Source organism: Nerophis lumbriciformis, linkage group LG13 (assembly GCF_033978685.3).
Source record: "Nerophis lumbriciformis linkage group LG13, RoL_Nlum_v2.1, whole genome shotgun sequence".
In the NCBI taxonomy this organism is placed as follows: Eukaryota; Metazoa; Chordata; class Actinopteri; order Syngnathiformes; family Syngnathidae; genus Nerophis; species Nerophis lumbriciformis.
This window is the reverse complement of record NC_084560.2, coordinates 27,145,800-27,162,920: the sequence shown is the minus strand read 5'-3', so window position 1 is coordinate 27,162,920 and position 17,121 is coordinate 27,145,800. Positions and strand designations below refer to the sequence as shown.

The 17,121-nt window shown below is 38.2% G+C and overlaps 1 protein-coding gene across 2 annotated transcripts in view; it reads right to left on the bottom strand.

Annotated features, from left to right (window-relative positions):
• igsf3 (immunoglobulin superfamily, member 3) overlaps window positions 1–17,121 on the bottom strand; it is a 309,832-nt gene that overhangs the window by 253,018 nt on the left and 39,693 nt on the right. The gene's annotated exons all lie outside the window — the stretch shown is intronic.

Sequence of the window (17,121 nt, the reverse complement as noted above, 5' to 3'; positions counted from 1 at the left end):
CACATTGACGGTGGCCATATAAACAACTTTAACACTGTTACAAATATGCGCCACACTGTGAACCCACACCAAACAAGAATGACAAACACATTTCGGAAGAACATCCGCACCGTAACACAATATAAACACAACAGAACAAATACCCAGAACCCCTTGCAGCACTAACTCTTCCGGGACGCTACAATATACACCCCCCGCTACCCCCTACCCCCGCCCCCCACCTAAACCCCGCTCCCCCCCAACCCCGCCCACCTCAACCTCCTCATGCTCTCTCAAGGAGAGCATGTCCCAAATTCCAAGTTGCTGTTTTGAGGCATGTTAAAAAAAACCAATGCATTTTGTGACTTCAATAATAAATATGGCAGTGCCATGTTGGCATTTTTTTCCATAACTTGAGTTGATTTATTTTGGAAAACCTTGTTACATTGTTTAATGCATCCAGCGGGGCATCACAACAAAATTAGGCATAATAATTTGTTAATTCCACGACTGTATATGTCGGTATCGGTTGATATCGGAATCGGTAATTAAGAGTTGGACAATATCGGAATATCGGATATCGGCAAAAAAGCCATTATCGGACATCTCTACTCTTAATAATCTACTTGTTAATTTTCTGTGAATATCTGCTTACTTTCTGCTGTAATGTGGTTCCATCTATACACTTCTTAAACTTCAGTAAGCACTCCTTCTTGGTGTTGTTTAAAGCTAGTTTAGCTTAGCTATGATTATGCCTGTTCCTGGCTAGTTCTGTGTGTTGCATGTTTAGCCTCATCCTCCAGTGATAATAATACCTGGTAATGATACCTAAAGATACTAAATGCAGTTTATTTGCCGTAAAAGAGATGATTATTATTACTTTAGGAGAGTGACTCCACACCACCTGTGTCCCAATTTGGCAGCCACATCCTTCCAAGGACCCGGCCCCTGCGGTCGAGGAAGTGTGGGTCCTGGAGTTGCGGTTGGAACGATGTGAATTGGGACGATCTAGCCTTTGCAACACTTCCTGTTTGTGTCATGTGTTCACATCCTCATTTTTGCAATTTAGCCATTAGATCCACACAAAGGGAGAAAAGAGCAAACAGGATAGACCTAACATAATATGAAAATATGAAGCAAAAGTTGTTTTGGATTTATCGTGTGTAGGTGTGTTGCAGTCGGCAAATTTATCTCCGGCTGAAAGATAAATTTTGTATTTTTAAACATGAATTGAACTACTTTATTACTTTTTAACTACTTCCCAAATTGGTAAAGCACTCTTGTCTACTTTATTTAAAAAAAAATGGTTGTATATATGCTGTTGATTTCCGCAATAAGAGGTTGTTAGTATATCTACACGTTATGTATACATTTTGTACGTATATATTATATAATATCTAAATGCATTCTTATTTTTTAACTGGAGGGACCATTATTCTCTCTTTTTAGCTTATTATTCCTATCTGATAATTATGACATAGTTTATGGATAATTTATTATACGATGATTACTTTATTGGTTCAGTTTTTAAATAGTGTTCTATGGCAGTCAGCCATCAACTTTGCAAACTCACTTGATGATGATGAAGTTGGACATGTACTCTAATTTTAAATAGTGCCTCATCTCTACAATCTAGAGGTTGATGAAAGAAGGAAGGAACATTTTTACAACAATTGTATTTTTCATTTTGAGAGTTTTAGTCCTGTAGTGAATGGTTTTACTTCCAACTGTACTTGTAAATGTTAAGTGGAATATCATTTGGAAAAGCCATGTACCGTACTGCAGTTTACCCTATTTTGGAATATTTGCAATTAAGGAAGGAAATTATTCACAACAACGGTAATTTCAGCACTTTGTTTATTCATTTATCCAGGTAAACAAAAATATTTGCTTTAAAATGATCATACCGTTATGTGTTATTAGGGCTGGGCGATATGGACGAAAATGTATATCTCGATATATTTTTACTTAAACTCGTTATTCTATATATATCTCCATATAATTTCCGGTGAAAGTATACATATAATGATATTCATTTTTGAGCGAGATTCATGTAAACAGTCAGCGGCACTTTTGTTAACCCAGTTAGTCAAGATGGGTATTAACAGCACAGAAAAGAAACTGTTTAAGTAGTACAGAATTACATAACAAATAAACTAGAAAAATATCATTTATACGTAAAAATAAATAACATAGCTGTGCAAATAATACAAAATGTATCAAACTCAGATAAAAAAAATACATTTGCAAGCAGGCACTTTGTGATTTCCCTTCCTGGTTCGATGACCCGCCCTATCTTGCCTCTGATTGGCCTGTCCCTAACCGATCGTGACTCATCATAGTGAAGGAAGAAGGAAGGGGAGGGGTTTAGTAGGAGGAGAAACACAACAAATAAGCGTTGTTTGGTAATTTTACCCTAAAATAAATTATATCGATAGTACGATATTTTCTTAATTCATATCTTATTTAAAAATGTATCGATATATCTTACAAACTCGATATATCGCCCAGACCTCTAGGTTCTATAATTTGTTTTCTGCTGTCCTTTAAATTAACTCCGTGACTGTTTTAAACAGAATAGCAGAGAAAACTTAAACACAAGATCACATTTCCAGTGATTTAAACATGTATGAAAGTTAACATTTTCCAATTAAATAAAAATGTACATGGTGTTTACAAACAAATAATATCAGTCTATTGATGTATGCAATAATTTATAAAGCATAAATAGTTGACAAAAGATCAACTATTCCAGTCACACCTTCATAACACATTTAATAACACATGGGTCTACCAACTTAGGTCTAAAAATATAAAGAAAAAGATGTAAGGCTTTACTTCCAAACATTGAATAAAGCTCCGTGCATGAGGGATAAGAAGAGGAGCGAACAGAACGGAGGTTGCTCAACATTACGACAGTCGAGGTTTCGTATTTTAAAACAAATTTATCATATCATGTCAGTCTTTGCATGGTGTTAGATGTTTTTTTTAATGAATAAATAAAGCTATACTTACATTTTAACCCTCAGGGCGACCCAGGTGCGGGTCCTTTTTTTGCTTTTAAAGATGACATTCAACAGAATTTTCATTTAAAAAATTAGCGGGATGAAATATGGCCAAAGGAGTTGTAAAGGAATTAATCCAAACATTTTTTACCTCAGTTATTTTTAGCATGAGTCAGTTAGACTACATTATAGGCCTGAGGACCATTTTGTCCCCTATTGACTCCCTTTATAATGGCCATTATTTAATCAACTTTAAACCTGTTATTTTATTATGATTTTTTCATTAAAACCAAATGAATCCAAGCATTTCCCTTTGAAATATGTGAAAATCATAATAGAGGTGTAATTTGACCACTCAACTACTGGATACCATCAGAAAAACCTGCCAATAAAAACCCTGTTAGTGAGTTGGTAGTGACGTTGTGTGGATGTGGTTACATATAATATATTGCATGAGCACGTGAGCGCACACGTGCATGGGTGCACTGACACATTTGAGCAACATACAAACATGTAGCTTATACTGGACGTTGTATGTACAAAGTTGCAAGTTTATGCAATTATTTATGTAAAACAAACGTTGCAAATATGTGCAAGCATGGAAGTAAACATTTTGTGTATGCATGTCTGACATTACATCAAATCAAACAAGTCCAGACAGCCAGTTTGATCTAAAGATGCTCTGCTGCAGTTTCACAAAAACATGTTTTGCCATGCAACCAATAAGAGAGTCTAATCAGCCCTTCTCTTCTACAATTGTTGGTGTGGCACAAAAGGTTACAGGCGGCACACTATTTGGAGACTGTAGGCAGAGCAGTCATTGAGCCAGCATAGGCCAAAAGGACCCGCCCGCCTGTCATGCAGTCAGCAGCATAGTTGGTCCTTCAAAGCGGGGCTGCAGGTCAAAAGAGGGGAGAGCACCGGCAGCAACCCCAGCCTATGCAGTGCACAAGTTAAACAGTGCACACTTTGGATTGACAGAAAACGCATACCGGTAGTTCACTTCTGCACCATTTGCCACAGGGCCACTTGCAAAAACCATCATTCTGTAATAGATGTTCTCAATGAGTCTGTGGGTTACCTCGTTGTTATTGTTGTTCTATTGGTATTGTTCTATTGTTATTTTTACATATTGTTATGCTATGGTGTTCAAACTGATCAAATAAAGCAAAAGTCATCATCATGGACCCACGAGCAGTGGAAGCTAGCTCTCCAATCAACTAAAAAGACTCAATAACTCCACGGTGGCGTTTTGGTGAATTTACAAAACTGAAACAATACAAAAAGAATGCCATGGTAAGTTAATTATAGCAACAAAGACACTTGTAACTGTAACTTAGCATATTCGCTAATGCTAACGACGCTAACTTGATTACGTAACGATAACATGTACAAATATGCATGAAAACACTCCTAAGGACATAACGCATAGGATAGTTTAGTAAGCAAAAATTGTTTTAGTTATACTGTAAAAATTACAAACGTTTAAAGCGATGAATAAAGGATCCTTTCGAGCGGAAACCCTATGGACTAATATACTTCTGGCACGAAACAGGTAAGTACTATGTCAACCCGCAGCACCTGCAGTGAGCAAACTCGTCCAAAAGATGGCGCCATAGCACAAACAATAACACACTTATTTAGTGTCTCTGTCGGCATAATATGTCAACTATTTGTTGAATACAAAACATTATGGCGAAGAAAAATCCATAAATAAGCCAAACCATGTTATAAGCCACAGGGTGCTAAGCATTGGAAAAAAAATAGTGGCTTATAGTCTGGAAAATACAGTACTGTTTGTCAACAATGATCGCAGAGGCTTTTGGAGGATATGCATACAGTGTATTGATGACATAGACTAAGTGTGTAGTCCCATCTGGAAGTAAGTAAGTAAGTAAATTTTATTTATAAAGCGCTTTTCACAGGTAAAATTACAAAGCGCTGTACAAAACATAGGTAAAGTAAAACAAAAAAATTTCTTAAAACAATAGGGGCAACATCATAAAAAGGATACAAAGTGGATTAAAAATGATAGTTTTTAACTAAAAGCTTTACTAAAAAGAGAAGTTTTCAAACGTTTCTTAAAAGTGTCAACACAGTCAAGATCACGGAGGGACTGGTGCAAATTGTTCCAGAGTTTGGGAGCTATAGCCTTGAATGCCAGGTCTCCACGGGTTTTAAAACAAGTTTTTGGGATCTTTCGAAGACCCTGGCCTGGAGACCAGAGGCTGCGCCCTGAAGAGTAGGGGCATAGCAAGTCAGTGATGTACTGAGGTGCCCCACCATGCATGCCATTAGTTTTCACCTGTCACGTCACGCACCTGTTTCACGTTTTGAGTCACGCACCTGTTTTCGTTAATCATATATGTGTTATTTAAGCTTTTCTTTTTCTGTTGGTCAGCCTGGCGAGATCCGCATTTATGCTCTGCACACTATTTATCCTCAAGCCATGTTCACAGTCCCATGCCACAGTAAGTGTTTTGTACCGTGTTCTTAGTTAATTGCCTTTGTGCTATAGTCTTTTTGGTTTCATAGTTTGTTCTCCGCCACTGTGCGCGCCTTTTGTTTGCTTCTTTTTTTTGTCCTTTGTTAGTGTAAAAAATAAAATATGTACTCACATTCCCGTCTCGCCCGAGCCAACTTTCCATTGCCTTCTGGAAAAACTAAACCCAAGGACCAAGTCATGACAAAAATCCAATAAAAATATTTGCAAAACAAAAAAGAAGTGCTGTTTTAAATTTACGAAACATTTGAAACTTGTCTTCAATGTCAAAATGCTGTTCTTAATCCATCTGTTAAGCTTTTCTGTGAACTATGTGTGTACTTCTGGAGTCGAATTGGCCATTCTGCATTTCAAGGGATCATCCTTCAGATCAAAACTAGCTAATAATTAGCATTAAATGTTTTTTAAGCCAATTACAATAAAGAAAAAAAAAAAAGTAATTTGAAATCTATTAGTAGATGTCCAGCTTTTGCACCAAAAATAACACTGCCACCGTCTACAATTCAAGAATGATAAGGATGTCATTTTGCTTCTAAAGATAACAGCAGTGCTGCCTATATTCTATTGTGTGAATGAACACATTTTCCTCCCACACTCATTAACTTTTAGACTGCAAACTTTTGGAGAAGAGAAACTGGCGACAGGCAGCAGACTAAACTCCAACCAGCCGTGTATGAATTAATTATAAACGTGAACACAGTCAATATCTTACCCTCCTGGGGGAGGTTCAGGCTCATCACAAAATCCGAGACCCTATAAAGCATTCCCGACAGCGAGGTAAGAGGGAAAAGAAGTTAGGACGTCAGGGAAGGAAAAAGGGGAGAAGTCACAAAGTAAATGACAGTATTAAAAATGCACAGAACTAAAATAATCTACAAGCACAGAACATTTGTGTTACACAAAGACAAACATGAGATGTTACAGCAGGGCTTCTTTAAAACTCCTTTTTACCCTGCAGGGCTCTAAAAGCATCTCGCCTGTTAGCATTAGTGTGTAATGCAGATTCCAACAGATGAAAGAGTGGCATTTTATGGATTGCAGCGGTCAAGTTAAGAATCGATGCAGCCTTGCCTGCAAATGAAAGAACAGATTGTTGTATGATAAATGCAGGCGCCTTAAAAATGTCCTTTGTAGAAAAGGTATAAAAGGCAGTCTTCTGGGCCCGACAAAATTAGCCTACTGGTGTCTATATTTAGAAAGATCAATCCCGACGTGACAGTGACTCTCAATTGCAGCCTTTTAAATCGATTTTTGGGGGGCCTGTGGAATGGAAACATGACCTTATCTTGACGTTTGCTTACGTATTTTATCTTTTTCCCTTGACCTTAAAGCCCGAGTTTTGTTTCACCGAATCAGTTGCACTAAATGACAGTGTAGTACTGTTAAATACTGTGACAAACAGTTCAATAATTGTGAAAACGCTGAACGCTAAACCCATGCTATTCAACTGGCTGCCAGGGGGCGAAATACTTGGGAGTAGTGTTGCCCCGATACCAATATTTCTGTACCGGTGCCAAAATTATTTCGTTACTTTTCGGTAATTTTCCAAATAAAGGGGACCACAAAAAATGGCATTATTGGCTTTATTTTAACAAAAAATCTTAGGGTACGTTAAACATATGTTTCTTATTGCAAGTGTGTCCTTAAATAAAATAGTGGACATACAAGACAACTTGTCTTTTAGTAGTAAGTAAACAAACAAAGGCTGCTAATTTAGTGTTGCTGACGTATGCAGTAACATATTGTCTCATCTTCCATTCTATTATTTTGTCAAAATTATTAAGGACAAGTGGTAGAAAATGAATTGTTAATCTACTTTTCATTTACTGTTAATATCTGCTTACTTTCTCTTTTAACATGTTCTGTCTACACTTCTGTTAAAATGTAATAATCACTTATTCTTCTGTTGTTTGATACTTTACATACGTTTTGGATGGTACCACAAATTCGGGAATCAATCTGATACCACGTCGTTACAGGATCATACATTGGTCATATTCAAAGTCCTCATGTCCTCATATTTCCTGAGTTTATAAACATAATATGAATTTTTAAAAAACGAAAAAAGATGTGATGGCAAAAAATATTAACGTAATCATAGTAGTATCGACTAGATACGCTATTGTACATGATATCATTACAGTGGATGTTAGGTGTAGATCCAGCAATGGCGTTTGTTTATATTTTAACGCCGGTGAGCTACGGTGTGTAGTGAAGCATGTTTAGCTGTTCCTCGCCCTGCAGGGATGATACTTGTAAAAAACACGTATTTTATTTGTCGCCATGGAGGCGAGGATTAGTGATTTAGAAGTAGCTAAAACACTGCCGACGGCGGATGGATGTTAGCCGCTAGCTAGCCATGTCTTAAAGCACCTCTTCCTGAGGGCGTTTCAGTATTATAACTTCACCTTTATCGTTAGTTTTTAAGCCAAAATGCGTCAATTCTCCCTTTTCTGTCTACACACTGTCTGCTTGTAAGTACTCTATGATTGTGCGCTACCGAACATGCTCGTCTGCTTGTAAAACAGCAATGACAGGACGTGACAACGACGGGAGCGCTGGACCGGTACTTTTCAGAGGCGGTATAGTACCGAATATGATTCATTAGTATCGCGGTACTATACTAATACCGGTATACCGTACAACCCTACTTGGGAGACAAGCATTTGTGCAGAAAATTCCTAAAAAACAAGAGTGCTCCATTTGTCTAGCGGAACTATTCTCCACTGTAAACACATTGTCAGATCCTTGCATTGACATTTTAATCTTGCTCGCAAACATAGAACACTGGTGTCCAGATTTGTAATTTACATAACTGAGGGGTTTCTCAAGGCAAACCCTTTAAATCCTCTCCTTTTTGACAGTTACACGTTTTTTTCATAATGTGGGTTATGTAACTAAGCTGTTGATGTAGCTTGTTTACTTCAGATGCAGTCAGTAGTCGTTTGTTCAACTTATGTAATTACACAGGGTTCCATTTAGGTTATGTCTTTGTCATCATTTAGACTATTCAACTGGTGGACCGCCAGTTCAGTTTAAACAATTGTGAGAGTCTCACAGATTCTTAAAAAACACTAAAGTGCTGGTATAGAGATGAGCCTCAACTAACTTTTTTTGCAGAAAATCCTTAAAAACGGCAGAGCGCTCCTACAATTCAGACAAAATATCCATCCATCCATTGTCTACCGTTTAATTCCTTCGGGGTCGCGGGGGGCGCTGGAGCCTTTCTCAGCTACAATCGGGCGGAAGGCGGGGTACACCCTGGACAAGTCGCCACCTCATCACAGGGCCAACACAGATAGACAGACAACATTCACACTCACATTCACACACTAGGGCCAATTTAGTGTTGCCAATCAACCTATCCCCAGGTGCATGTTTTTGGAGGTGGGAGGAAGCCGGAGTACCCGGAGGGAACCCACGCAGTCACGGGCAGAACATGCAAACTCCACACAGAAAGATCCCGAGTCCGGGATTGAACCCAGGACTGCTCAGGACCTTCGTATTGTGAGGCAGACGCACTAACCCCTCCTCCACCGTGCTGCCCTCAGACAAAATAAATAGACTAAAATCAAATGTCTACTCTTTAGGACGCTGGTTCTCAAGATTATACAAATTGATGAGACTAATAGTTAAGGAAGAAGTCCGGCCACCCCGAGTACTTGGGTTTCTGGAAATGTGGCCTCCAAAACAATTTTGTTGAATATCCCTGCCTTAAATGCTCCAAATAACGGCTCAATTCAATTAACCGCAGTCACTTCGAGTAGTAGCGTGTGGTCTTCAAAGGCAAATAACCGCTGGGGTTTCTAACTAGTAACCTCCTGATGTAATAGCTGCATTTGAAGTAAGCCGAGTGGTCAGCTTCCAGCAGCTTTATCTATCTCTTCATGCGGTTTTAAAAATGTTGGTAGCGCTACTCAGCTGTTGTGCAACTCATGTGTTGTTACACTTGCTTACAATGATCTTATTAGCAGTAGAAATGCTGGCTCGGCAGTTTGCTTCTTAACTCTATTACAACATTGGGTCGGTTGCTGATGTGTTGTGCAATATACTTGTGGTTAAAGAGCAAAATGTATCATGATTTAAGGCAGGGATCGGCAACCCAAAATGTTGGAAGAGCCATATTGGACCAAAAATACAAAAAATAAATATGTGTTACAATGAAGACAACACATTATGTAAGTGTCTATGTATATAAGCCTACTATCAAAATGACTATGTGTCGCAGGCTGACGCAAATCTTTGTTGACAAAAATGTTTAAATGTAATATTCATTTGACACATTTTTACAACATTGGAAAACATTAGTAAAACGGAGGCTTCTCAGAGGGTGAGCTAATTCCTGGAAATAACTGGCTTAGAATGGCCAAAGGTATAGATGAGTGTGTCCAAGTTAAAGGAAACGGCAGGCTGTCTTCTTTTGATAGATTTATTACAATCTTTGCAAGCTAGGTAACGTTTGCTGTGGTCTACAACGTTACACAAACAACTATCAGAAATGCAGCCAATATAGAAATATACATTTAATTAAGAGGACTTAAAGGAATCTAAATGAGCTCAAATATACCTACCTACAAGTGAGGCATGATGATGTATTGTTGTGTGTGGACAAGGATAAGGTTAGGTGTGATTTACCCTGGATAACCTTATCCGGCTTCGTGTAAACGGGGCCTAAGTTAGTTTTCCTCCTTGTGGTGGTTCATTTGGTCAGGTTTCAATACATTTATCAGACCCAGACTAAATCAGTGGATAAGCAAAAAGACAGGGAGTCTTGGTACAGTTCCTAAAAAATGGTCTAGCCTCGATCTGTTATAACTACAAAAGAACCAGATCAAACTTGACACAAAACAGTATGATAGTAACACGAGTAAATCGAGGATATTCCGAACGCCTTGGGTTAAACACTGTTATAAGTTTTAGCTGGGAGATTTGTGTTCAGAAAAATGTTTTTGAGTACAGATGCTGACAAAGACTGAACCTGTCAGCAGGTTTACTCAAAAAAGAACACATCTCTAACATTTTTAAAGAAGCCGTGATGAACACAATCGATCTACTGTTAGAAGTTGTTTTCCTTTCAGGACCAAATCCCTTTTCCCCTTTCATATTTCATTTCCAGGCTTGCTCACATTCTTGAACATATGATTGATGAGCTCCCTGCAGCATCTCATATTACAATTCAGGCCGTGTCCTCCCAGTTATGACGCCGTGTCCTTCCCGCGGTGATAATCACGCGGTGCATTAAATTGTATAAATCATGGCTGGAGGGCTGTCTTAAACAACGTCTGACCAGTCTCTAACAGTGCAAATAATATGTACTAGGTTTTAAGAGAGAGATAAGGGATAACGCATGTTTCTTTATGGAAAAGAAACCGCTCCTTTTAAGGCGTAAATGCCTTCCAGCTGTGAGACAGGTGCTCGTGACACAGAAACAAATCGAGAAGGAGCGGCCGTGCCTTCAGCTTCCATTAGACGGGCTGGCCAACAGCTGACAAACACTTAGAGCAAGTGGCCATTACTGCCTCAATTTGAGAAGCGTCTACAATGGGAAGATTGAGTGTATTTTATTGTAGGTCAGCATTTTCCACTTGAAAAAAAAAAGAGCCAGGTGGTGTGCATGGTTGGTGCACGGATTACAAGATTTACATGCAGGAGGGAAATCATTTACCGAGGGAGGCTTCATAAGCCAGCAGTATAAAGAAGCAATCCCCTTTTCGTTCGCGTAGATACACTTTTCCAAAACAGCACACCCGCAAACCGGTGCTATTTGAGTGTGGAGAAGTAGTAGCATCCCGAAGAGACACCTTAGTCAATAGGACACAGTTTAGGGACCAATATTTACATTTATATTAGTGCTATCAAACAATATTTTTATTGAAAATCTGATTAATCACATTTTTTAATTAGGATTTGTCAATATTAATCACAATGGCTACAAAAGGGTCTCTTAATTTATCTGTGGTACTTCTGTTGGCAACATTGCCACGGGTATACTCCGCCAAGCATTGTTTGTCATCTACGGTTTGTTGTCGATGTGCTAGTAGTGTTTTGTGTTTGGATGCTATTTTAAGACAATTCATCAGTGCAATAAATGCAATTTTTTACTTGGTTATTTAAAGCAATGTTTTTCAACCACTGTGCCGTGGGATATTATGTAATTTCACCTAGCTGAGTTAAAAGTGACTTTTGCAAACCAGTAGTTATAATCCGCAAATAATGTGCCGTTGTTGAGTGTCTGTGCTGTCTAGAGCTTTGCAGAGTAACAATGTAATACTCTTTCATATCAGTAGGTGGCAGCAGGTAGCTAATTGCTTTGTAGATGTCGGGAACAACGACGATGGTTTGTCGTGATCCCAATATGCAGACGACAACTGGCTGCAAAGTAAACAAAAACAGAATGCTGGACGACAGCAAAGACTTGCAGCGTGTGGAGCAAAGACGGCGTCCACAAAGTACATCCGAACATGACATGACAATCAACAATGTCTCCACAAAGAAGGATAGCGTCCGCACAACTTAAATATTCTTGATTGCTAAAACAAAGCAGGTGCGGGAAATAGCGCTCAAAGGAAGACATTAAACTGCTACAGGAAAATACCAACGAAACAGGGAAAAGCCACCAAAATAGGAGCGCGAGACAAGAGCTAAAACACTACACACAGGAAAACACCAAAAAACTCAAAATAAGTCATGGTGTGATGTGACAGGTCGTGACAGTACACCTACTTTAAGACCCTAGCTATAATGATGTATGGTTGGTTATGGTTTTAAGTCATATCCAACAATTGGGAGAACGACTTTTTACGTCAATATCGGCTACTGAGTTTCATTTTGTAATGTTTTTTGCTGGTGTTGTGCCTCCGGATTTTTTCAATAAAAAAATGGTGCTTTGGCTCAAAAAAGTCAGGATGTATTTTGAAGTGAAATTTTGACCTGATTGATCACTGATGGGATAACATCCCTCACAGCCTTACAGGTAACCATCCACGCTTAAGGGAAAGAAGCATGTGCGATCAAAATGAATTGTGTGATTACAATATTTTTCGGACCATAAGGCGCACCGGATTATAGAGCACACTGCCGATGAGCGGTTCTATTCAGGTCTATTTTCATACAAAAGACGCACCGGATAACAAGGTGCATTAAAGGGGTCATATTATGATTTATTTTTTCTACATTTAAAACACTTCCTTGTGGTCAACATAACACGTAATGGTGGTTCTTTGAGGAAAATATTGCATAGATTAGGTTTTACAGACCATATTCAAGCCGCTTACTGACTGTCTCCTCAGGATGCACTGTTTTGTGGGCGGTCTTTTTGAAGTGGCTCCACTTCGACAGCCTCTACTCACCGTCATCTTTGTTGTACCGGTAGTTTTTAGCGCTTCTATTGCGAGTGTACTGGCAGATATGTTAGAACTGTACACTACTTTGTATTAGAAATGGCAATATCGGGGGATGAATGCCCCACAACTAGAGGACAGTCGGGGCAGACTACAAGGGCGGACGCGCGCAAATTTTCAGGATTTATGCAGATCCCAAATACATAACAGCAGGAACCAATAGGTAAGAAAAGTTGGTTTTGCATAATAGGTCGAAACAAAACGGCACATATAATGTCTCCGATTATGTGCCATTTTTGGGTCACACTCACACCATATTAATACCCGTATGTTGAAGCACAGTACGTCTGACTACCGTAGCCGTAATGCGCTGATAATCTATCAAGCGGTGCGGCTTTGTGACTAACCAAAGTCATACTAAAACATTTTGACAGATTTTTGAGCGCCGTGTGTCGTGTTCTATATTCTCAATGAAACACCTAAATGTTGGTCTTGCTTACTCGAGTCGTTGAACAGGTGTTAGCCTGCAATCCACACGTTATTATGTTTGACTGCCATCCACTGGTCACACTTATCACTACACCATGTACCAAATACAATTCCTTCAAGGTCCGTAAGCACAACCAGAATTAATCCATACATTAGGCGCACCGGGTTATAAGGCGCACTGTCGATTTTGGAGAAAACGAAAGGATGTAAATTGCCCCTTATAGTCCAAAAAAATATGGTAATTTGTGTTTATAAATGAATATTGAAATATTTTTGGTGATTAATCAAGTAAGTTAATTTTATAAATTTGAGAGGCCTAATTTTTATGATAAAATAGAATAGAATAGAATAGAATAGAAAGTACTTTATTGATCCCTGGGGGAAATTCAGCACCACAGTTCGCTCACAATAAACAATAAACACTTAGGTATTTTTTACATGTGAATAATATAAATACAGTCTATTATACAGCATTATTCACATGTGAATAATATAAATACAGTCTATTATACAGCATTATTCTCATGTAAATAATATAAATACAGTCTATTATACAGCATTATTCACATGTGAATAATATAAATACAGTCTATTATACATTCAAGTACAGTCAAAAAGGAACATATGCATTATACAGTCTGATGGCTGTCGGTATGAAGGACATATATTCAGGATATATTCATATTAGATTATACTGTATATATTATATTATCATAAGTCTTTTTATATTTTACAAAAGAAAGGTTATCTTATACTCCCGCTAAATACGGCAATAGTGCCGACAGAAGACATATGAGGCAAAATAGTGACCAGCAAGACATTTACATTTATATACATTTATAATTAATTGTAGGCATTACATATATGGTAATTAGTGCCTATAAAAGACACTGACCAACATGTTGCAACATGTATATACAGTAGAATGCTGTCAAGACCACGCATCGCTGCGATTGTTGTGACCACAATATGCGGAGACAGAAAGAGACGTGCCGATAAGAGTCTTTTTTTATGGCAGTCTCGTGCAACAGGGAAGTGCACAAAAGCATAAGCATGCTTAACAGGCAAGGCAAAGGAATCAGGAACAAAAGGTAACAATTACATGAGCAGTTTACAAGCAACACAAGCTGTTTATCACAATCTTTTACAATTAAATAAGGGCGATCAACGGCAATCTTAACATTTAAAAAGCAGGCTACACTGCATATCAAATTAAGCACTTTCACAACCAACAGTCAGCCAACCACCAGGGGACGACTGAAAGACAGTAAATTCATGCAAGAGTGATTGAGAACAGAGCGAGACAATATACCAGAGGTGTGGACTCGAGTCACATGACTTGGACTCGAGTCAGACTCGAGTCATGAATTTGATGACTTTAGACTCGACTTGACAAAATGTGAAGAGACTTGCAACTCGACTTAGACATCAATGACTTGTGACTTCACTTGGACTTGAGCCTTTTGACTTGGCATGACTTGCCACTTTCCCCAAAATCCAAAGCTTAAAAAGTTATTTGGGAGCGCTCCGTATTTTTCATTTTCTTCGTCTGTCTATCAGCGTGTTATTCCTGTCAGCTGGTGTGCTGTCAGTACAACAGCCAATCAAATTAGATATATGTTGTTTTCATCACACAGCATTCATCCAATCAAATTGCAGGACAACCAATGAACTAGAGTTGTCCAACAACGTGCCAGTGATAAACAATTATGTTAAAGTTGGTTTCGTTCGGGTATAAAAACTACGACTTGGTCAACAAAAAACGAATTGCGGTATGCAAATCACGCAGTTCGAATATTACAGACGGAGACGCAACAACTTCCAACTTCGTTCGACATTTGAAGTTGCACAAAGAAGGGTAAGTTCTGAATGTAAGATAACGTTTATTGGCTAAGTAACGTGACTTTTATTTGCTGTGTAGTTAAATCAGTGAGGCTGCAAACTCACTGCTAACGTTATAACCATAGACATCTTATAAGTAGACGCAGCATCGAGCGCTACTGCCTACTGGCGCAGACGAGGCGTGTGGCCGCCATCTTGGAGTGGTGATCCGCTCCACTCAGTGCAATTAATTTGGCAGGAGCAATGAACTGTCAGCGCATTTAATTCATTTTACCTCACTGAATACCACTGATTTTCACCCCCTTTTTTGTCATACGTGTAGCCATGATAACAGACACATGTTTTGGCGTGTTTTATTATTCATAGTTTGCTTAACAGTAATATAATATTCTTATACACTATAAATGACCAGACGTCCGAGATCAAAACTGGGAATATAATCCCAGAGAAGGGGGAAAAAAACGGTAATCTATTTTTAAATTGAAGAAACAATATGATTAGGTTATATATACATATGTGTGTATCCTACATAAACAATGTATGAATACATTAGATATCTATATATCTTAGGGACCTATAGACTGTATCTCTAGCAGAGAGTTTATTCTGTCTTGACACTTTGTATTGATATTTTCTATTACATTCTTCCCTTAAATGATAATGTTTGCAGTGATTGTTTTATATGTATTATTTTATGTAAGTCGCTTTGGATAAAAGCGTCTGCCAAATACTTAAACATATATAAACACCTGAAAGTCTTCATATCAGCTAAAACCACCAATCTGTTTCACTGGATTCAGAATAAAACCAAATTCTGTTCAACCCAACAATGTTAGTATTTGAATATTGTTACTTGAAGACTGATTCCTGGTTACAATTATACTGTTAAGAAAGTATTGTCTTATACTTTGCCTAAAATGAGAATGCATCATAATCAGTGGCGGCTGGTGAATTTTGTTTTAGGTGGGGCTGAAAGTTTGTAAACCAAACCCCTGTAGGGGCGTCATCCTCCCCCAGAAGATTTCTTTGTGATTTTCACATACAAATATTGAAGATCTTTGATCCTTCTCAACTCTGTGGTAATATTATTTTCATAAAATACAACCAATAGTACGTTAATGTTAAATCTCACTTGTGAAAAGTAATCCCCCGATTCCTATTTTCAACAGTCCGCTCATTTGAGCAGGAAAACGGTGAACACCACCATCTTTGTTTTCTACCTGTCATCTGTCAGTTTCGGCTGCTCGCCGGCTCCTCATCAGCACTTCAAGATGGATGCCAAATTGCTCACGTCACAGCAACCAATGCTGCGTCTACTTATAAGATGTCTATGGTTATAACGTCATTGCAAACACGGCAATCTGTTGCGTCCACTGCAGTTTGCTACCTTATTCATACTTTTTGTCAAGTGATTTTTTTTAAGCAGGGTTTCATGAGGTACCTATACATAACGTTACGTTAGTCAATGTATCACACACAGTAACGTAATGTTAGACGGCAGTCAGCAGCACCGCGTATTTTAGCCACCTACAAAAAGACAAACATAGTCAAATAAAGGTCAGTTAAAATGTATACTATATTAAGAATATGTGTACATATTGCATAGGGTCCTGACATCTAAAAAGTACAACTCTGTTCATTGTTATGTTCATATATTTGTTATGTTTTTCATGTGTACGCACACATAAACACACATACAGTATGAGATGAGATCAATGAGATAAGGTAAGAACAGGATAGAAACTGCTGTGGAACTAGTTACAATGCAATATGCCATGGAAATACAATGTTAACACTTTTGTGCAAATAAGTACAGTTGCACTTGTTTTTTTTTCAAATGTGTTTATTCTGTAAAGGAATGAGTTACATGTTTAAAATGACTGGTTAATAGTGCTATTTTGAAGTGCAATGTCAGCACTATCTTTTTCCCTGCAATTTCAAATGCACTTGTTTTAATAAATAA